Here is a 22,465-nt window from a genome sequence, read left to right as displayed (position 1 = left end):
CTCACAACATCTTTGCGAGGTGGGTAAGTATTATTATTATAATCTTTTTACAACTGGGTGAACTGAAGCACAGAGTAGTTAAGTTGCTTAGTGAAGGTCACATAATGAGTCAGTGTGTCAGAAACAGGAAACTTGTCCTCCGATTCTGTGCTCTAACCACTAAAACCACTTCCCAGGAGCAATAGATGGAGACAGGAGGAGTGTGAGAATGACAAACAGTGCAGTTAAGTTGCAGACACAGAAAGAAAACTTAGGCAGAATGGGCTTGTCCCATTCCCAAGATACCTGCCTTCTTTCGATCACAATGCCACCTACAGTGGCACTGTTGGTTTTCAAGTCACCACATGCAAAGGACTATTGTGATTTGATATTGTTTAAGTCTATAGAAATATTGAGATAGGGGAACAATGCTACAGGTGTTTCTTGTCATACAATTTTGTCCCTAGTATGAAGGCCCTTGCCTTTTAGATGATGATTGGATTTAGCTTTGAATCCTTATTGCTATTGGCCTTGCAATTACAGTAGGCCCAAACCTGGAAGGTTGCGAGCACCCAGAGCTCCCAAAAACTTGCGAAAGGGTGGAGGGTACTCAATACCTTTCAGGATTTGCCCCATATATTTGAATTCCTACTGAATTTAGTCTATATTACTACCATAGAAGCACAAACTCATTGAACCATGTGGACAGCCCCCTCTTCTGAACATTGTCAGCAGAAAAGAGTGTTGAAGAGTTGTTGGTTCTTCTCCCCCATCCCAAAGATAAGAACACTTTTTGCTCCAGGAGTTGGACTTATGCAACCAAGCCTATAAACTGAAGTAAATATTATGATGTGTGGGAACTGCATTTTCATGAAATGAAGGTTGTAAGTCAAGGTGGTTTATTTCTCCTCCAAGCTGGAGCAAATGATACAGTTTTCAGTCACATCTGATGATCAGTAGACACAAACAGTGTCTACTAGTGCTTTAGTGACAGTTTCAAGGTACTAGAAATCCCCTCTTATTTATAAGGATTGACCCATAACTAGTCATGCTGGAACTTATTCTCATTTAAGCTATAGCTATAGATAGACTCTACACATCACTTTGAACCTGTATATTTCATAGAAAACATACAATTCTAAACATTGAATTGAACATAAAAGTTATTTTTTCTGAGCTGGTTTATACAGCAATAACACACAAACAACGAGGAGTCTGGTGGCACCTTAAAGACTAACAGATTTATTTGGGCATAAGCTTTCATGGGGAAAAAACCTACTTCTTCAGATGCATGGACTACACCAGGCTTTTCTGCTAAATACACTTTCAGGTTGAAATTTAAACTCCTCCGTTCTCAGTGCATCCCCAGTGCCCATTGTGTATATGTATATTACAGATGCATCCATTCAAATGCACTGGCCAATTATGTGTGTGTGTGTTTCTTGAGCTTAGGATGCTTAATGAGTGACGAGCAAACAATGAAGCTCAGTTTTCTCAAATGTGTCAGAAACTGCACATAAAATATTCTCTCCCGTCCACTGCTTTCCATCTTTTTAGTTCAGAAAAAAGAGAAGTTTTAGGTTGTTGTGTGGCAGCCTGCCAAATAGTTATGATAAGCCTGCATTGCTCACTGCATGGTGAGTTAAACAGAATTTTGCATTGTTCTAAAGCAACGAGGGAGTGGTTCCCCAGACTATTTTGAACAACAGTTTTTTAAGGAGGCATAATAAAAAACAGGATTACTTTTAATTAAATTAGCCCAAAAGGCCAAGGCCTATATTTACTAACATTTTGAACTGCTGCTGAAAGGTAAATATTGTTGTGGAGGGAAGGAAGGGCAAAATGGCAGCCTTTTGAGAGCCTTTTGTACTATGGAAATCTTTTTATAAAATATTTTGAGAAAAATAGACAAAATAGCCGTCTGCTTAGTTGCTTTTTTAATTTGATCTGCTTCTTCATCATATTCCTTTCAGGATTTCTCTCTCTGTGTCTTTTTTTCCTTCCTGTTTCCATCATGGGGGCTAGGCGGTAAGATACCACCAAATGATGAAAAGAGGAATAGAACTGAATTGACTAAACTGCTCTAGCTGAAATCTAGTATACAGCACCAACGTTTTATTGAGACAAGTCTGATTTCAAACATTATTAGGGCTTACATATTCAGAAGTGACTAGTGATGTTGGGCCCAACTCAAGACACCTTTACAGAGGTGTCAACACTTGCTGACAGGACCCTTTTAGGCATCTCAGATTAGGCATCCTGAAAACGCTAATGCTAATTTTGAAAAATTAGTCATGATATATTTATTGGGAACATTTCTGGGGATCGCCGGATCTTGCTGACTTAGTATAACTGTATGTGCATTATGATGCATGTCAACAAACTTCTGGAAGCTTAAGCTTCCATTTAAAAAACAATGTACATCTCTAGGATAGATGTCACAGTGCCATCAAATTGCTAAGGCAGCTTGTTGCTTGGAAAAAGAGAATATTTCCAACCAAAAGTCATACAAAGTGGGATGCCAAGCCTCTTATGGCTAGTGGACGCCTGAAGGGAACCATCAAACTGTCTAAGATATGTGAGGGACCATTAAGCCCTCTTACTCCTCATGGGATGCTATTTCTTCTTACGCACCTTAAGAGGACCTCTGTTGCTCCACTGTGGCTTGCAATAGTGGATCACGCCTCTGATGAATGACAAGATGGAGAAGGCAGGAATATGCAAGTACTTTCCCTCAACTGTTATCCTGCCAATCCAAGTTGCTCTTGAATGTTCCCTGCTGAACCTGGACCACTCTTGTCCTGTTTGTTATGGATGGATAAGGTAGGATATTTTCAAGAGTCTATGTGCAAAGATGACAGGTTGATAGCTGACTGGAGGCAGAGTCAAGGTAGTTTTGGTGCTTTGTGGAGAAGTGCTGCCTTAACTCTGGGGTTATTCACATGATTGGAATATTGGTACAGAAGGGTACAGCTTGTTCAGGAAGAACAGGCAGGGGAAAAGGGAGAAGGGGTTGCCTTCGGTATCAAAAATGTATACACTTGCACTGAGGTTAAGAGAGAAGTTGGAGGCAGACCTGTTGAAAGTCTCTGGGTAAGGATAAAAGGGGTAATTACAAGGGTGAAATCATGGTAGTTGTCTACTATAGATCAGCTAACCAGGAAGAAGAGGTGGGTGAGGCTTTTTTTTTTTTAAACAACTAACAAAATCATCCAAAGCACAGGACTTGGTGGTGGTAGGGGACTTCAATTTACCCAGACAACTGTGGGGAAAATAACACAGCAGTGTATACATTATCCAACAAGTTCTTGGAATGCATTGGGGACAACTTTTCAGAAGGTGGAGAAAGCAACTAGGGGAGAGGCTAATCTGGATTTGATTCTGATGAACAGGGAGGAACTAGCTGAGAATCTGAAGTTGGAAGGCAGCTTGGGTGAAAATGATTATGAAATGGTAAAGTTCATGATTCTAAGAAATGGTAGGAGGGAAAACATCAGAATAAAAACAGTGGATTTCAAGAAGGCCGACTTTCGCAAACTCAGGGAGTTGGTAGGTAAGTTCCCATGGGAAGCAAGTCTAAGAGAAAAAAGAGTTTAGGAGAGTTGGCAGGTTTTTATAGAGACATTATTAATGGCACAAGAGCAAATTATACCAATGCATGTTTGTTTTCACCAAAAAAGTTAACAGTGATTGGATGACTAATATAGTCAACATCAGTGTAAATGGGGTAGGATCTGAGGCTAACATAGGGAAAGAACAAGTTAAGTATTATTTAGACAATTTAGGTGTCTTCAAGTTGGCAGGGACTGATGAAATACATCCTAGAATACTTAAGGAACTGCCTTAAGAGATCTTTAAGCCATAAGCAATTGTCTATGAGAACTCATAGAGGATGGGAGAGATACCAGAAGTCTGGAAAAGGGCAAATATAGTATCTATTATAAAAAGAGAATAAAGACAATCCAGGGAATTACAGATCAGTCAGCTTAATTTTGGTAACTAGAAAGATAATGAAGCAAATAAACAATCAATTTGCAGACACGTAGAAGATAATAAGGTGAAAAGTAACAGTCAACATGGATTTGTCAAGAACAAATGAAATCAAGTCAACCTCATATCCTTTGCCAAGGTAATAAGTCATCTGGACAGGAGGGAAGCAGTAGAAGTGGTATATCTTGACTTTAACAAGGCTTTTCATACTGTTTCACATGACCTTATCACAAACAAACTAGAGAAATATAACTTAAATGATCTTACTATAAGGTGGGTTCACAAATGGCTGGAAAATCATACTCAGAGAGTAGTTATCAATGGCTCACAATTGAGCTCAAAGGGCATGTCTTGTGGGGTCTATTCTATTTAATATCTTCATAAATGATCTGGATAATGCCATAGAGAGTACATTTAAAGTTTGTGGATGATACCAAACTGGGAGGGTTTGCAAGTGCTTTGGAGGACAGGATTAGAATGATCTTGACAAACTGGAGAAATGATCTGAAGTAAATAGGATGCAATTCAGTAAGGACAAATGCAAATTACTATACTTAGGAAGGATGAATCAATTGCACACATACAACGTGGGAAATAACTGCCTAGGAAGAAATACTGCATAAAAGGATTGGGGGGTGTGGAGGGGACTGTAGTGGATCACAATCTAAATATGAGTCATCAATGTAACACTGTTGCAAAACCAGCAAATATCATTCTGGGATGTATTAGCAGGAGTGTTGTAAGTGAGACACGGGAAGCAATTCTTCCACTCTGCTCAGCACTGGCTTTAGCTGAAGTATTGTGTCCAGTTTTGGGTACTGCACTTTGGGCAAAGACGCAGACAAATTGGATAAAGTCCAGAGGAAAGTATCAAAAATGGTTAAAGGCCTAGAAAATATGGCCAATGAGGAAAGATTGAAAAAGATTGGATTTGTTCAAGCTGGAGAAAAGAAGACTGAGGGAGGACATGACATAGTCTTCAAGTTTAGTAAAAGTATTGTTATAAAGAGGAGGGTGATAAATTGTTCTCCTTAGCCACCAAGAAATAATGGGCTTAATTTGCCACAAGAGAGATTTAGGTTAGACATTAGTGAAAATCTTTCTAATGGAAAGGGTAGTTAAGCACTGGTACAAATTATGGATGGGGGCTGTGGAATCTTTGTCATTGGAGGTTTTAAAGAAGATATTAGAAAAACACCTGTCAGGGATGGTTTAGATCAGTGTTTCTCAACCTTTTTGATAACAGAGACCAGCTTGCAGCATTCCTAAACTGTACCAGGGAGATCTCAGGGACTGATGCCGTTGAGAAACACTCATATAGGTAGTATTTAGTTCTGCGTCAGTGCAGGGTACTGGAGTAGATGGCCTATTGAGGTCCCTCCCAGGCCTACATTCCTATGATTCTATGATTTCCTGGGTTTCTAATGTTTGAGGGTTTTTTTTTTTCACTCTAGCATCCTTGGGGGGAAAAATGCAGTCAGACCACTGATATGTGCTTGCAGCTTTACTTTCACCTTAATACAGTTTGGGCCTGGTCCGAAGCCCATTAAAGTCAGTGGAAAGACTCCCCTTAACTTTACTTGGCTTTAAATCAATGTCTTTTTTTTTTGTTCTAGAGTATATATGTATACATATAATGTGTTTTCTCTCTCCTCCTTGATATAGACTGGTGAATATTAGTGTTGTGCTGTGGGTATTTTTCTATGCAGATTTTCTCAGGAGTATTTCTGTTTTTTCACGACTCTGAAATTTGGATGATGAAATTTTAATATTTAAATGGATATTGTTCTTTACGTATTGGATTCTATCTCTGGGATTCTTTTTTCCCCTCCCCTCATCCCATACCCTAGGGCATCTCGTCAGTTGCTAACTTAATAATTATACCTTCAGTTATTCACATCCCTCTTTTTAGATACACAGTGTTTGTAGGATCAGCACTGCAATGTTGTCTTCCATTCTTCTTGTTCCTTCCGCATATTTAATTGTTCTCACTCTAAGGATTCACATTTGTTCCATAGAAGATACTCTGATATGACAAGAATACTTATTTCTGATTGAGAAGGATTTTTTTTCTCAAGGAGGGAGAGTGAAAGCATTGCTACACTTGTAATGTAATTATGTCCCCACAATGACTCACTTATTTCTGCTTTTCTTTAGAAGAACTGCATGTTTATGGTCAGGCATAAAAAACTATAAGACGGATTTATATGGCAGTTATGTTTTATTCCAAGTAGTATGAGCTGCATAATAGTTGACTTGATGATTTTTGCATTAAAGTTTCTTCGTTTCTCTTATTGCTTTGCAATTTGTTGGTTTCCTGGTGGCCTCTGATTTGGAAAAAAGGAGCAAAGCAAATGGTAAATTGCTGATTTACTCATAGCTAACTGGTACTTCTTCTACTGATAGAAACATATTAAGAGTTGGGTACTTCATATCACAGGTGGAGAGTGAAGGGATAGGATTAATTGTTTCCCTGTTTTTCATATTATTATAAATCATAGACTGATAAATTATGCATTACACCGAGATTTTAAAGATGTCCTGTTTGTATGGCTATAAAGTCATCCCAATATTTTTATAAATGCTCCAGGTGTTGTTCTGGTTGAGATTTTTTTTTCCAGATCATTTTATTCATGAAAACCTTAACAGTTTTGGTTCTGACTACCTTAGAGATCACCTCTCTCCAGGTGCTCTGACCTCACAATTGCAGTCAGCTGATGCTATCAAACAACCAACTCTTAAATAAATAAGGGAATGGGAGAAGTGCTGGGGGAGAGGAAGGTGGGGCATTTTCCGAACAGGTCCATTGATTCTCTTCTTGTCTGATAGAGCCTGAGATTGTTGACCTTCAAGTGTGACTACAAAGCCAACTGTTTAGAGTAGCCTTTCCAGAGGAAGTGGGTTTTGAGGGGAATTGGGGAAAGAAATGTCTTGACGTTATTGTCAGCCTAAATATGTATTTTTGTCTGAAATTGTTTCCAAGCATATTTCAAGACTGTGATACATGCACAATATGAATTGTAAAGATAAATGTGGGAGCAAGGAGTATGCCAGCCCCTCTCTTTGCCAATGTACATGCATTTTTTTCTTTACTGGGGCCAGTTTTCATACATACACTTATAACAGGAATGGCATATTAGTAAATGCATGCATGGGTTAGAGAGGGTTCCTTGCTCAACCCAATGAAGCTATTTCTTTCTAAGCTCCATTGGAGCCTATGTAGATCTTAGAAAGTCTTGAGGAACCCAATGGGAAATTATAATAGCTTCCAGAAACCAGATGTGTGGCTTATTATTCAGGAATTAGAAGCTGTACAGGAATTAGAAGGAGAGAGCACATTAATCCACCTTTATATGGATGAATTTGTATTTGCACGTGTGTGTGTGTGGAACTTACTTGTGCTGAAGAGACACCTGCTTCCAACACTGCAATTGCTGGACAGCGTGAAAGTTTTCCAGATCTTTGGAGAAATTTCCCATTTCCAGAGTCTGTCAAAACATGGGTAGACTGTAGGAGACCATCATACTTGACTAAACACACAGGGTCTGTGAGTCCTTCATCAGACTTATAGAGTGCAGGAGGTCATACTGATACTCCCAATTTGGGAGTGAATAACTAAAAACCTATCCAACTCCATACCTTACAAAGGCATTAGAACTCACCGAGATCTTTTGAATAAACTCAGGTTTCTTAGACTGCAATGTTGTTGAGATATGATGAGCCAAAAAAGTGTTATGAGAATTTTCCAGACATGATTTACACCTAGTTCTTTTTACTTGCATATCTCAGAAATACCTGACTGATTCATCTCCAGTTTGACCAGAAATTCTCTGCTATGTTTCCTCTGTGTAGTTTGAAATCTCTAGGCAGAGATTTTTTTTTTTTTGACAGAGAGAGCTTTCCAAAAAATCCCTAACAATGCTTCTTATAGCCGGTGCAGGGGGGGACACCTGCTTTGCTCAAATCTCAGAAAGTCCCCAGCTACTCAACCATAAACTTTAAAAATGTTCCTCTGACCAGCAACAACTTTAGCTACAGTTCAGAGATCAGAGACAAAGGGATGTTGTAGAGCAAGTTAAGTGGCTTAGGGGATGGTCATAACAGGCTAATTAGTAGGTGGGCTACAACCTAAAATATGGAGTCACTATTGTACCACCATAATCTAGTTATACTCTGGCCTGCGATCATTCAGGGCTCATGTCATAAATATAAAGGGAAGGGTAAACCCCTTTGAAATCCCTCCTGGCCAGGTGAAAGCTCCTCTTACCTGTAAAGGGTTAAGAAGCTAAAGGTAACCTCGCTGGCACCTGACCAAAATGACCAATGAGGAGACAAGATACTTTCAAAAGCTGGGAGGAGGGAGAGAAACAAAGGGTCTGTGGGTCTGTCTATATGCTGGTTTTCTGCCGGGGATAGACCAGGAATGGAGTCTTAGAACTTTTAGTAAGTAATCTAGCTAGGTATGTGTTAGATTATGATTTCTTTAAATGGCTGAGAAAAGAATTGTGCTGAATAGAATAACTATTTCTGTCTGTGTATCTTTTTTGTAATTTAAGGTTTTGCCGAGAGGGGTTCTCTATGTTTTTGAATCTAATTACCCTGTAAGATATCTACCATCCTGATTTTACGGGGGGATTTCTTTATTTCTATTTACTTCTATTTTTATTAAAAGTCTTCTTGTAAGAAACTGAATGCTTTTTCATTGTTCTCAGATCCAAGGGTTTGGGTCTGTGGTCACCTATGCAAATTGGTGAGGCTTTCTATCCAACATTTCCCAGGAAAGGGGGGGTGCAAGTGTTGGGAGGATTGTTCATTGTTCTTAAGATCCAAGGGTCTGGGTCTGTGGTCACCTATGTAAATTGGTGAGGCTTTTTACCAAACCTTGTCCAGGAAGTGGGGTGCAAGGTTTTGGGAAGTATTTTGGGGGGAAAGACGCATCCAAACAGCTCTTCCTCAGTAACCAGTATTAGTTTGGTGGTGGTAGTGGCCAATCCAAGGACGACGGGTGGAATATTTTGTACCTTGGGGAAGTTTTGACCTAAGCTGGTAAAGATAAGCTTAGGAGGTTTTTCATGCAGGTCCCCACATCTGTACCCTAGAGTTCAGAGTGGGGGAGGAACCTTGACAGCTCACACAAAGTCATTAGACCACAATTCCCATCAGACCACTAAGTTCTCTGAGCCTTAGGGCATGTCTACACTGCTGCTGCTGGGCACGTGCCTCACAGACTGGATAGACAGACATGCACTAGATCTGCTTGAGCTTGCAAACTAAAACTAGCAATGTGAATACTACAGCACAGATAGTGGCTCAGGTTAGCCACCCAAGTATGGAGCTAGATGTCAGGTAGTTTTAGACTTGGACAGCCAGCCTGACCCACTGCCCATGCTGCAACTTCCACACTGCTATTTTTAGAATGCTACTTGGCGCATCATGTCTGTGTGCACAGGCTGGGAGGCCTGTTCTCAGCTCCAATGTGGACAACTTAGTTTCTCCATCTGTAAAATATAGCTAATAATTAGAGCTCAGTGGGAAATAGTTTTCCCATCCTGTGACTATTTTCAAGAGTTCAGCATTTTTTCTCATCTTGAATACAGACAAAGTCAAACTCTTGCAAATATTTGTGACCAGAAAAACTGATATTTTTGGTTTCCAGTCCATGGAAAAATTTGTTTAAATAATTTTGAAATATTATGTTTCTATTTTAACTTTTTTCTTTAACTGTTTCCCGGTATAATTAGCTTACATTTCAAAACAAAAATTTGTTTTGAATAGTAAAACCAGAATTTTTCACTTTGAAAATATCTAAATAAATATTTCAACAGTTTTGAAACATTTATTTATATATATTCAAAACAAATTTATATATAAATCATTTTTTTAGTTGAGAAATTCGACAGACCCCAACTCTGCTTTGCAAACTCTTCCTAAAAAAACGATTCATCAAAAAATTTCTGACCAGTTCTACTAATCATAGAATACAGGACTGAAAGGAACCCTTGAGAGGTGATCTACTCTAGTCCCCTGCATTCATGGCAGGAGTAAATATTATCTAGACCATTCCTGACAGGTGTTTGTCTAATCTGTTCTTAAAAATCTCCAATGATGGAGATTCCACAACCCCCTTAGGCAATTTATTCCAGTGCTTAACCACACTCACAGTTCGGACGTTTTTTATAATATCCAAACTAAGCTGTCCTTACTGCAATTTCAGCCCATTTGCTTCTTGTCCTATTCTCAGAGGTGCAGGAAAACGATTTTTCTCACTCCTTCTTGACCCAAACATTTATGTACTTGAAATCCGTTATTATGTCCCCTCTCAGTCTTCTCTTTTCCAGACTAAACAAGCCCATTTTTTTTCAATCTTCCCTCAGAGGTCATGTTTTCTAGACCTTTAATCATTTTGTTGCTCTTCTCTGGACTTTCTCCAATTTGTCCACATCTTTCCTGAAATGTGGCACCCAGAACTGGACACAATACTCCAGCTGAGACCTAATCAGTGCGGAGGAGAGCAGAAGAATTATTTCTCGTGTCTTGCGTACAACACTCCTGCTAATCCATCCATGAATTATGTTTGCTTTTTTTGTAATAGTGTTACAGTGTTAAGTCATATTTAGCTTGTGATCCACTATGACCCCCAGATTCCTTTCTGCAGTTCTCCTTCCCGGGCAGTCATTTCCCATTTTGTATGTGTGCAACTGATTGTTCCTTCCTAAGTGGAGTACTTTGCATTTGTCCTTCTTGAATTTAATCCTGTTTACTTCAGACCATTTCTCCAATTTGTCCAGATCATTTTTGAATTTTAATCCTATCCTTCATTTTTGAATTTTAATCCTATCCTTGCAAGCCCTCCTTGCCTGATATTGTCTGCAAACTTTATAAGTGTACTCTCTATGCCATTATCTAAATCATTGATGAAGATATTGAACAGAAACAGACCAAGGACTGATCCCTGCAGGATCCCGTTTGACTGGAATCACTGATAACTACACTCTGGGAATAGATTTCCAAGCATTCATGCACCCACCTTATAGTAGTCCATTTAGGTTGTGTTTCCCTGGTTTGTTTATGAAAAGGTTATGGGAGACAGTGTCAAAAGCCTTACTAAAGTCATGATATACCACTTCTACGCTTCCCCCCATCCACAAGGCATGCTAGCCTGTCAAAGAAAGCTATTACGTTGGTTTGACATGATTTGTTCTTGACAAATCCATGCTGACTGTTACTTATCACCTTATTGTCTTCTAGGTGTTTGCAAATGCTTAATTATTTACTCCATTATCTTTCCAGGTACTGAAGTTAAACTGACTGGTCTGTAAGTCCCCCGGTTGTCCTTATTTCTCTTTTTATAAATTGGCACTATATTTTTGCCCTTTTCCAGTCCAATCTCTCCCATCATCCGTGACTTTTAAAAGAGAATTGCTAATAATGCTTACAGTGAGTGCCACTGCGTGTCTGTATAGCTATAGATATTGCTTATATAATTAAATTATTGTCCCCAATCTACAGAGGGGAGAGCTGAGTCTCAGAAAGATTGAGTGACTGCCCTGAGGAGAACACTGTGGATTAGGAACTGATTTGAGAGTCATGAGTTCTGGGACTGGCTCGTCCCCTATGATTGGCTGCTTTGTACATTTTGGAAAGCCATAACTTGAGGAATCTCTGGTGAGCACAGAGTTGGACTAGTGGTTTTCAGCCAGCAAATGTCTCTTTGATGTTCAGACTGTGATAAGGGACAAGTGGGGAAAAGCTGAAGTTCTGCTTTGCTCTGGTGATTGCCAGCTACTCAAACTGCCTCTTGAGAGCACTGAGGCTATGTTCAGTAGCACCAAAGGCCAAGATAATCCTCAGCCATCCCAGGGATCAGGTATGTGTTAAAATGGTATCAAGTCAGCTTTGCACCACAGTTGTGCTGGGTGCTGCTCTGCCACTGCTGATGGTCTGGTCCGGTTATAACATAAACCGTTTGTTTTGTCTTGGGCATGTCCCATTTGACTTCTCCATGGATCAGCCTCCTCATTTATAAAATAGGAACATGATGTTTACCTCAAAAATAGTGTTTTTAAATCTCAGGACAGTGTATTGTAAGGGCTAGCCTGTAGCTTAGATGAGCAAAAAACTCAGGACTTCTTGGCTCCCAACGGTGTACACAGAGGCTCTATAGCCTGGTGTAGGGCTACATTGAGTCACATGTGGAGACAAAAGTTTCTAGCCCTCCTGGGTGCAAAGAAAAGCTTGGAAACATGAACTGAGTATAAGTGGGGTCTGCGTGAGTCTACAGCCAGCCTTAAAATAATGGTAAGAGATGTTCACGCTGCCTCATTCATCTGAACTTTGAAACCTGCAGCCACCTCAAGCAGGGGTGTGGCACAGTGTGGAGGTGAGGCCATGGAACCTCATGTTGGTTGTATCTACAGCACCAGATTGCTTTAATTTGGCCCTGCATGTGCTTAGTCCTTAAACTCCATGGCATTTGGAGATTTGTTTCCAGAAGATTTTTCAGACTGCTGTTAAAATCCACCCTTGCTATTAGTGGATGCTTGATATAGGTATCACAATATATGTATTTACAGCGCACATATTATATAACATAAAATGAAGCAGAAACTCCCAGTTGTAAGCTATGAAAAATGCCAGACAGCATTTCTTGACTATGATGTCATCGATGGGCTATGTTTCATGTTTGTGACATGTCCTTGAAATGTTTTATTTAAGTAATGTAGAAACATACCTGTGTAGACTGAAAAATACATCCCCAAAGTATTACAGCGTTTTAACAACTAATGTTGCAGTAGGAGTGACTTAGGACCAAATGATTTACCTTTGATACAGTCCCAACCACATGGTTTTGGAATGTTCACCAAAGAAACAGATACGTTTTTTTTTTTTCCTTAGGATGCAGTCAGCAAAGCACTTACGTGTCTACTAAAATGCTTTCCCGGATCAGGCCCTTAATGCTCACATATATAAATACAAATCTGCCTCCAGAGGCAAGTAAAAAATAACTTTCTGGTAGGTGATGAGGCTCATCTGTGCTGTTCTAAGATGGATCTGATAGTGTTTAATTCCTGGTTAAGTCTGAAAGTATTTGAAAGAATGATGTATTAATAAAATGATAATTGGATGCAAAATGGCTGGCCATTATTTTTCCAGAAAAAGGCTATAACATTGGTTACCTATCTTTAGCTGTCTTTTAAAGAATGCATTATCAGCCACTACTTTTATGTTTGACAGATTTTCTTCTGAACTAACGGAAAACAAGCCTAAAGAAAAAATGACAGTAACCCATCACTGTCCATACAAGAATTCAACATAACTCCTACTGAAACATCTACCATTCATGCAGATCTCTCTTTTCACTGCACATTACATACCAATTTCATTAGCAAATGGGATAGAGCAGCTACATTAAGTGAGTAAGGATTTATCCTTTCAATCCCTCCTCTCAGATACTTTGCAACCTCTGTGCAGCATTTTAACCTCATAATTCCACTGTAATGATGTTGTGCATTCCTCAGAGATATGTTTAATCTTTGTACTTAGATAGGTTCTTGGCTTACTATTCCAATAGAAGAACAGAGAGCCTACATATTCAAATGGAGTGGCATACCAAGTAGAGTGTAGCTTTGCCCTCACATAACCCAAAATGGTTAGTTCTATAAATCAGTTAACTTAGATTGGCTAGATCCAGGAGCACCACTCAAGAAGTCTGCTGACTAGCACATTTAAGATCAAGGGCCTAAGCCTGCTCTCCAATGAAGTCAGTTCTAAAATTTCATATAGAAGAGGATTAGTCCCAAAGTATACGGTCAGCATTCAAAAATCACCATTTGAAAATATTTGGGCTTGGACATAATCACTGGTGGCACCCTGAAAATTAAAGAGCTCTGTGACAGGCTCAAGGACTAAAGAGCCAGGATGTCAGCATTTCATCTTTCTGTCTGCACTGAAATCCACAATTAGGACCTAAATAAATGGCCTGATTATCAGAAGTCGTAAGCATTCACAAGGACCACAGAAGTCATCAGAAGCAAACAAATGGAGACTTTTGAATTTCATCTTTGTCACCAGCTTTACTTTGCTATGTGGCCTTGGGAAGGTCTCTTAACTTCTCTGAGCCTTAACGTATTCATCCATAAAGTGGATATCATCCAGGCTGTTGGGATGTTTACTCAACTGTTAGCAAAGTGCTTTAAATTTGGACATCATGGTACAAATAATTATTTGTTGTTGTTAATTCATACACCAAATCACATTGGACACTCAGTGTTTCAGATACTGTGCCAAAATTTAGTCACTGTAGCTGGCATCAAAATCTAGGCCATCCATTTCAAGAAACTTATGGTGGATCAGAATTGAGAGATTACAGCAAAAGTACCCCATATTGCTTTTGAAAAAGTCACTATTATTATTGGCTCAAGCTTGTTTTATTTTTTCTTAAGAGTAGAATCTGGAAGGAGAAACCGCTGTGCTTTTTGCTCAAGTGAAGACTGAATGAGGTGATAATGCCAGCATGCTTCCTCAGGACATAAAAATGTCTGGCACTGAAGCAAAGCAAATCCAAAAGTGGGATTAGCATCAAGGGAATGAAGAGGCATATTTAAGACCATGTTTTATTACAGGTGAATCTGAACCTAGTCATTTAGTGTAACAAAAAAAAAGGAGGAGTGCTTACAGGAAAAAATACAGCAAGTTTCCTTTACAGTTCATTATTAATAATAAAATAGTAAGTAGCATTGCTAATATATTAAGATCAAAATCCTAGCCCTGTTGAAGTCAGTCCAAGTTTTGTCATTGAGTTCAGTGGGCTCAAGCCTAAGCCCTAACTGCATGAACAGTAAGTGGAAATGTGATAAACAAGACAAGGCAAAAGATGGAATAGGTAGTGTAGGCATCCTAGTAGGAGACCATGGGTATCCACCCCTGAGAGATAAAGAATTTACTCAGTTGGTTTTATAGCAACTGTGGCTGAAGAGACCCACTTGAGAGAGACAATCTCCATCGCATCTGTCACATTTAAAGGTGATGTTTCAATCCTCTGGGCTCTGGCTCTGCGAGATCTTTTCTCCTCTGGTAAGCTGGTCTGCTTCTTCTTTTAACTTCTGTGACAAAGTTCCTCCTCTGCCTTGGTGGGTCCTGCGCTTATTGGTGGATTTTCTCGCCTCAGAGGTTCACGGCAACTCAGTTTGGCCACTTTCTTGGCTCAAATCTGCCGTTCACTCAGTTAGCCTCATCACTGGCCAGCATGGGAAAGGAAGAAGAACAATCCCTGCAGTCTCTGCTGATCCACTTAGGGGATCGGGGAACAGGCCAGAGTCCTTCCCCTCTGGTGGAACCCACAGTCCAGTTCAACTCCTCTGGTATCAAGTAGGGAGTTGGGGGGATGGGGGTAACCTGGGCCTGCCCTCTACTCCGGGTTCCAGCCCAGGGCCTTGTGGATTGCAGCTGTCTACAGTGGCTCCTGTAACAACTGCGTGACAGCTACAACTCCCTGGGCTACTTCCTCATGGCCTCCTCCCAACACCTTCTTTATTCTCACCACAGGACCTTCCTCCTGGTGTCTGATAATGCTTGTACTTCTCAGTCTTTCAGTAGTACGCCTTCTCACTCTCAGCTTCTTGTGCTTCTTGCTTCCAGCTCCTCGCACGCACACCACAAACTGAAGTGAGCTCCTTTTGAAACCCAGGTGCCCTGATTAGCCTCCCTTAATTGATTCTGGCAGCTTCTTGATTGGCTGCAGGTGTTCTAATCAGCCTGTCTGCCTTAATTTTTTCCAGAAAGTTCCTGATTGTTCTGGAACCTTCCCTGTTACCTTACCCAGGGAAAAGTGACCTACTTAACCTGGGGCTAATATATCTGCCTTCTATTACTTTCCTGTAGCCATCTGGCCCGGCCCTGTCACACTCCGGAGACCTTTGTTTAGCTCTTATTTCCAAAGGCTGTCGTCTTGAGTGTGAAATTCCCCGCTGTCCATATCCATGTACATTTCTTTGAGGTCTCACTTGCACACATCCTTGAAATGCAATTTTGGTCGTCCTTTTCCAGATGCCAGTTCACCTTAGACAATGTCCTTTGGGATGCGTCCATTACTTATTCAGCACACATGCCCAAGTCAGTGGAGGCATCTCTGTTTGAGGAGTGTTTGCATGCTGGTTATGATGGCGTGCTTGAGCACCTCAGCATTGGTGACTCTGTCCCTCCAGGAGATGCCAAAGATTCGACAAAGGCAACAGATATGAACACTGTTGAGCTTCTTTTCCTGAGGAGAGTATGAGGTCCATGTCTTGCTCCCATACAAAAGTGTGCTGATAACACATGCACGATACACACAGATCTTTGTGTATTCTTTGTTGTTTTGCCATACCCTCTTGCTCAATCTAGACATTGTTGTGGCGGCTTTTCCAATGTGGATGTTGAGTTCCATTTCAAGTGAAAGGTTGACTGTGATAGTGGACCCCAGGTATGTGAACTTGTTCACCACTTCAAGTTCATAGTTGTTGATCTTGATGGGAGGGTGCTTCCTCAATTCCTTGGCACATTATGTTCATCTTTTTTACGCTTGTGGTAAGCTCAAAGTCTTGGCAAGCTTTTGAAAAACTGTCCAAAATGTTTTGGAGATGAGCTTCTGTGTGGTTTGTCTCTGCTGCATCATCAGCAAAGAGGAGGTGTTGGATAAGGTCCTCCTGTTATAAATATAAAGGGAACGGTAACCACCTTTCTGTATACAGAACTATAAAATCCCTCCTGGCCAGAGGCAAAACCCCTTCACCTTTAAAGGGTTAAGAAGCTAAGATAACCTCGCTGGCACCTGACCCAAAATGACCAATGAGGAGACAAGATACTTTCAAAGCTGGAGGGGGTGGGGGGAAACAAAGGGTCTGTCTGTGTGATGCTTTTGCTGGGAACAGAACAGGAATGGGGTATTAGAACTTGTTAGTAAGTAATCTAGCTAGAAATGCGTTAGATTTCCTTCTGTTTAAATGGTTGGTAAATAAGGTGTGCTGAATGTAATGTTGTCATAAATATAAAGGGAAGGGTAAACACCTTTAAAATCCCTCCTGGCCAGAGGAAACACCCTTTCACCTGTAAAGGGTTAAGAAGCTAGGATAACCTTGCTGGCATCTGACCAAAATGACCAATGAGGAGACAAGATACTTTCAAAAGCTGGAGGGGGGGAGAAAACAAAGGCTCTCTCTGTCTGTGTGATGCTTTTGCTGGGAACAGAACAGGAATGGAGTCTTATAACTTAGTAAGTAATCTAGCTAGATATGCGTTAGAGTCCGTTTTCTTTAAATAGCTGAGAAAATAAGCTGTGCTGAATGGAATGTAGACTACTGTTTTTGTGTCTTTTTGTAACTTAAGGTTTTGCCTAGGGGAATTCTTTATGTTTTGAATCTGATTACCTTGTAAGGTATTCACCATCCTGATTTTACAGAGGTGATTCTTTTACTTTTTTTCTTCAATTAAAGTTCTTCTTTTAAGAGCCTGATTGCTTTTTCATTGTTCTTAAGATCCAAGGGTTTGGGTCTGTGTTCACCTATGCAAATTGGTGAGGATTTTTATCAAGCCTTCCCCAGGAAAGGGGCTGTAGGGTTCAGGGAGGATGTTGGGGGGAAAGACGTTTCCCGGTTATATATCTGTTAGACGCTTGGTGGTGGCAGGAATAAAGTCCAAGGGAAAAAGGTAAAATAGTTTGTACCTTGGGGAAGTTTTAACCTAAGCTGGTAAAAATAAGCTTAGGAGGTTTTCATGCAGGTCCCCACATCTGTACCCTAGAGTTCAGAGTGGGGAAGGAACCTTGACAAATGTATATTCCTGTTTTTGTGTCTTTTTGTAACTTAAGGTTTTGCCTAGAGGGATGTTTTGAATCTGATTACCCTGTAAGGTGTTTCCCTACCTGATTTTACAGAGGTGATTCTTTTACTTTTTCTTTTATTAAAATTCTTCTTTTAAGATCCTGAATGCTTTTTCATTGTTCTTAAGATCCAAGGGTTTGGGTCTGTGTTCACCTATGCAAATTGGTGAGGATTTTTATCAAGCCTTCCCAAGGAAAGGGAGTGCAGGGCTTGGGGGGCTATTTTGGAGGGAAGACGTCTCCAAGTGGGCTCTTCCCCTGTTCTTTGTTTAACACGCTTGGTGGTGGCAGCATAGGGTTCAAGGACAGGGCAAAGTTTGTATCTTGAGGAAGTTTTTAACCTAAGCTGGTAAGAATAAGCTTAGGGTGTCTTTCCTGCAGGTCCCCACATCTGTACCCTCGAGTTCAGAGTGGGGAAGGAACCTTGATACCTCCCAAGTCTTGATTTTAGATCTGAGTCTTGCAAGACTGAACAGCTTTCCATCGGATCTTGTGTGCAAGTAGATTCCCTCAGTTGAGGAATCAAAGGCTTGTTTCAGTAGTGAGGAAAAGAAGATCCCAAACAGAATTAGGGTAAGTACACAGCCTTGCTTAACTCCGCTACGAAAATGGAAAGCCTCAGAGACCGAGCCATTGTATTGAACTATGCCATACATGTTTTCATGGAAGGATTGAATCATGCTTAAGAGCTTGGGGGGACATCCATTCTTTCCTAGAAGTGCAAATAGTCCGCTTCTAGTGACAAGGTCAAAAGCCTTTGTGAGAGTGACAAAGGCTATGTAAAGGGGCTTTTTTTGATCTCTGCATTTGTATTGTAGTTATCTCAGTGAGAAGATCATGTCTATAGTAGACCTTTCAGCTCTGAAGCTGCACTGTGATTCAAGGTAGATTCTGTCTGCATGGGTTTTAAGTCTGTTCAGGACAACTTGGGCAAAGGCTTTTCCCATAATGCGAAGAAGGGAAGTGTCATGATAGTTGTTACAGTCGCTCATGTCACCCTAGTTTATGTAGAGTGTGACCGTGTTGGTGTCTCTCATTTCTTGTGGTGCTTCACTTTCTTTCCAGCACAGGCAGAGCAACCCATGAAGATGTTGCAGTAGAACAAATTTTCCACATTTTGTGACTTCTGATGGTATGCAGTCTTTCTGGGGGGGCTTTCCATTGGGGAGGCCATCTATGGAAAGGCTAAGCTCCTCGACAGTTGGTTCATCATCGAGTTGATTCATAATAGGCAGGCTTTCTATGGCGTTGATGGCTGCGTCCATAACAATATTTTCGCAAGAATAAAGCTCAGAGTAGTGTTCTACCCAGTGATCCATCCGCATGGTGTGGTCATTGATTATTTCCCCTGTTGTTGATTTCAATGAGGCTATTTTCTTTGAAGTTGGACCCAAGACTTTCTTGATCCCATCATACATGTTTTTGATGTTGCCTGCATCAGCTGCTACTTGGATGCTTTCGCATAAGTGCAGCTAGTAGTCATTGGTGCAGTATCAAGCAGTTTGTTGTACCTTGGTTCTTGTCACTCTCAGTACATGTAAGGTTTTTTCATTTGGGTTTCTCTTGTAGTTGGTTTGGGCTGTGCGTTGGGCCTCTATGACTGGTATCAGCACACTGGAATATGCCTCAAACCAGTCGTTGGTCTTCTTTTCCTTCTTCCCAAAGACAGACAGAATATCGTCATAGATTGTGTTCTTCAGTTGCTCCCACTTCAGCTAGGTGCTTCTAGCACAATCACTGGAGTCAAGGGCTTGTTGTAGTATGTTCTTGTACTGCTGTGACTTTTCTTGTTCCGTGATGGCACTGTTGCTAATATGAGGACATCCTTTTATTTTAGATCTGTGTATTTTCTTTGGTTTAAGTCTGACCTTGCTGCATACCAGAAAGTGATCTGTGTCGCAATCAGCACTTTTATAATAATGCCGGTAATAATTGTGGTGTTAAGGCTTGTACGCCTTGTGATAAGATCCAGTTGGTGCCAATGGACAGATCTGTAATGTTTCCAAGACACTTTGTATTGCGGCTTTGTGTGGAAGAATGAGTTTGTTACACAGAGGTCATAACAGGAACAAAATTCTAGCAGTCTCTGACCATTTCCATTCATCTTACCAGTTGCGCATTGACCAAGACAGTTGGTCCTTGCATTGAAGTCCCCTAGCAGGAAAACATATTTGTGTTTTGGAATCCTGTTGATGGTGATGGTCAACTGGTCATAGAACTGGTCCTTGATGTCAGAAGACGAGGAGGGTGTTGGGGCATACACACTCACAAGGTTGATTGGGCTCTCAGATGTGAACAAGCACAGTGCCAAAATTCTCTCTGAGCCATCTATAAATGGTTGTCATTCCCAGAAATGAGTTCTCGATGGCAAATCCCACTCTACCCTCTTGTGTTTCTTCAGCGTTTTTCCCCTCCAGAAAAATGTGCAGTCTTTTCCCCTGAGAGATCCATCTGATGCTAGACATGTTTCTTGGAGGGGTGTGATATCCACATTGAGTTGTTTCAGCTCATTATTGATCATGGCAGTTTTATGTGCATTGTTGTTTTGTTGAAAGTCCTCAGATAATTCGGTTGTCATGGTGCGAACATTCCATCACCCTATTTTTAAGGATGTTTACTTTCTTTTACTTGGTTACAGTACTTGTCAAGTCATAAAACTTTAAGCCCCAAGCACCCACTAAGGCAGGCAGACTGTGGTGGGACAACACCCTATTGTCTGGGGGCTGCCCAGTTTTATGGTGGGCAGTGGTTGTCCACTGAGATACGATCTCTCCCACCATCAGAGACAGGCCCAGGCACAGAACTCTACACCAATTGAGTAAGAGCTTAGAACCGGTGACTGCTGCCTCCTGTGTTGTGTCAGTGCTTAAGGCGAAGCTGGAGTACCTCTCCAGGGCAGATGATATGGAGGCCTTGAGGAGCCCATGCATCAGGACCTCCCTCTTGGCATCCCTGGTAAAATCCAGAGAGAAAGAACCAATACATCTGGTACCCGATCTGCTAGAGGAGTTGCCAGAAAGACACAAAGATGTTAGTACCTGACCTACTTTGGTTCTCCACTCCTGATTTTCTGTCTGAATTTACTTTCATAGTGTTACATTCTCCTGAATTCATGCACAAGGTAGTGGGGCTTGTCTGTCAGGGGTTGCTCCCTTAGCCTTATGTCCTCCTGGGCTACCCACAAGGCAGTGGGTTTGATGAACTACACGTAGTACCGTCTACTCTCATTACAGTAGCAGGCATAGCTATGTGAACAGTAACTGGAAGTGTGATAAACCAGGCAAAAGGTGGAATAGAAAATGGGGGTAAATGCAGTTTTCCCAGAAATTAGTTCCTTTGGTAGAGATGTCAGGAGTTCTTTGGGAATCTTTTCAGTAGAATTAAAACCCCCTGACTTCCTGTTACCATTGTCCTTCTTCTTTGAGTGTTTGCTCATGTGTATTCCACATATAGGTGTGCGTACTTGCCACGTGCACCGGTGCCGAAAACTTTTCCCCTAGCAGTACCCGGGGGGGCGGAGCACCCCCCATGACTCCTGGAGTGGTAAGGCATTCATACCAAGGGGCATGAGTACTTGTATACCCACCCGGCACCCAACCCCCTGGTGGTCGAGTCAGTCAACTACAGGGAACAGCAGGGTCAACCAGCCCCGACCCCAAAGAATAAAGACTCTTGGAGACTCGTCCATGAGACGGGCATCATGTCTCCTGCTCTCTGGGTTTTCCAGTGAGGCTCAGTCTTCCATGCAGGATCTCCCGTTTGACGGGAAAGCTCTGTGTGCGGAGGAGACAAACGCAAGGCTGCAGGCATGAAAGACTCCCGCATGACCCTCCAGACTCTGGGCCTACACGTACTGGCTCCGGCAAGACCTAAGTTCAAGCCCCAGCAGACTCCCACCCAGGCTGCCCTCCCGAAGTATGAGGCCGCTCACAAGAAACAGCGGGAGTATAAGAGACGCCCTCAGAGGCAGTCTTGGCCGGCCCCCCAGCCTGACTCCTCTAAGGGCAAGCAGGCGGGGAAAAGGAGCTTTTGATGGGCCGCTTGGGGGCACCCCACCAGTCCTCATCAGGGATCCACCCTCAATAAAGCTCCCCTTCACCAACTGGTTGTGAGCTTTCCTCCTGGAATGGTCGCAGCTAACTTCAGACCGATGGGTCTTCAACACCATCTTCCGGGGTTACACCCTCCAGTTTACTTCCTCCCCACCCAACCACCTGCCGCCCCCATCCCTATTGGGGGCTCCTCGCATGAGGCTCTGCTCGAGCAGGAGGTGGGGTGGCTCCTAGGACTAGGAGTGGTAGAGGCAGTGCCCGAGGAGTTCATGGGCAAGGGATATTACTCCTGATACTTCCTTATCCCGAAGGCCAAAGGGGCGGCTCAGACCCATCCTGGACCTGCGAGGTCTGAACCAGTACATGGTGAAACTCAAGTTCCGCATGGTTTCCCTGGCCTCCATCATCCCCTCCCTGGATCCCAGGGACTGGTATGCTGCCCTCGATCTGCAGGACGCGTACTTCCACATCCACATATTTGAGGGGCACAGGCGCTTCCTCCGTTTTCTGGTGGGACAGAATCACTATCAATTCACTGTCCTCCCGTTTGGTCTGTCCACTGCCCCCAGGGTGTTTACGAAATGCATGA

Source organism: Caretta caretta, chromosome 1 (genome assembly GCF_965140235.1).
Source record: "Caretta caretta isolate rCarCar2 chromosome 1, rCarCar1.hap1, whole genome shotgun sequence".
NCBI lineage: Eukaryota > Metazoa > Chordata > Testudines > Cheloniidae > Caretta > Caretta caretta.
Note: the sequence above shows the minus strand (reverse complement) of the source record.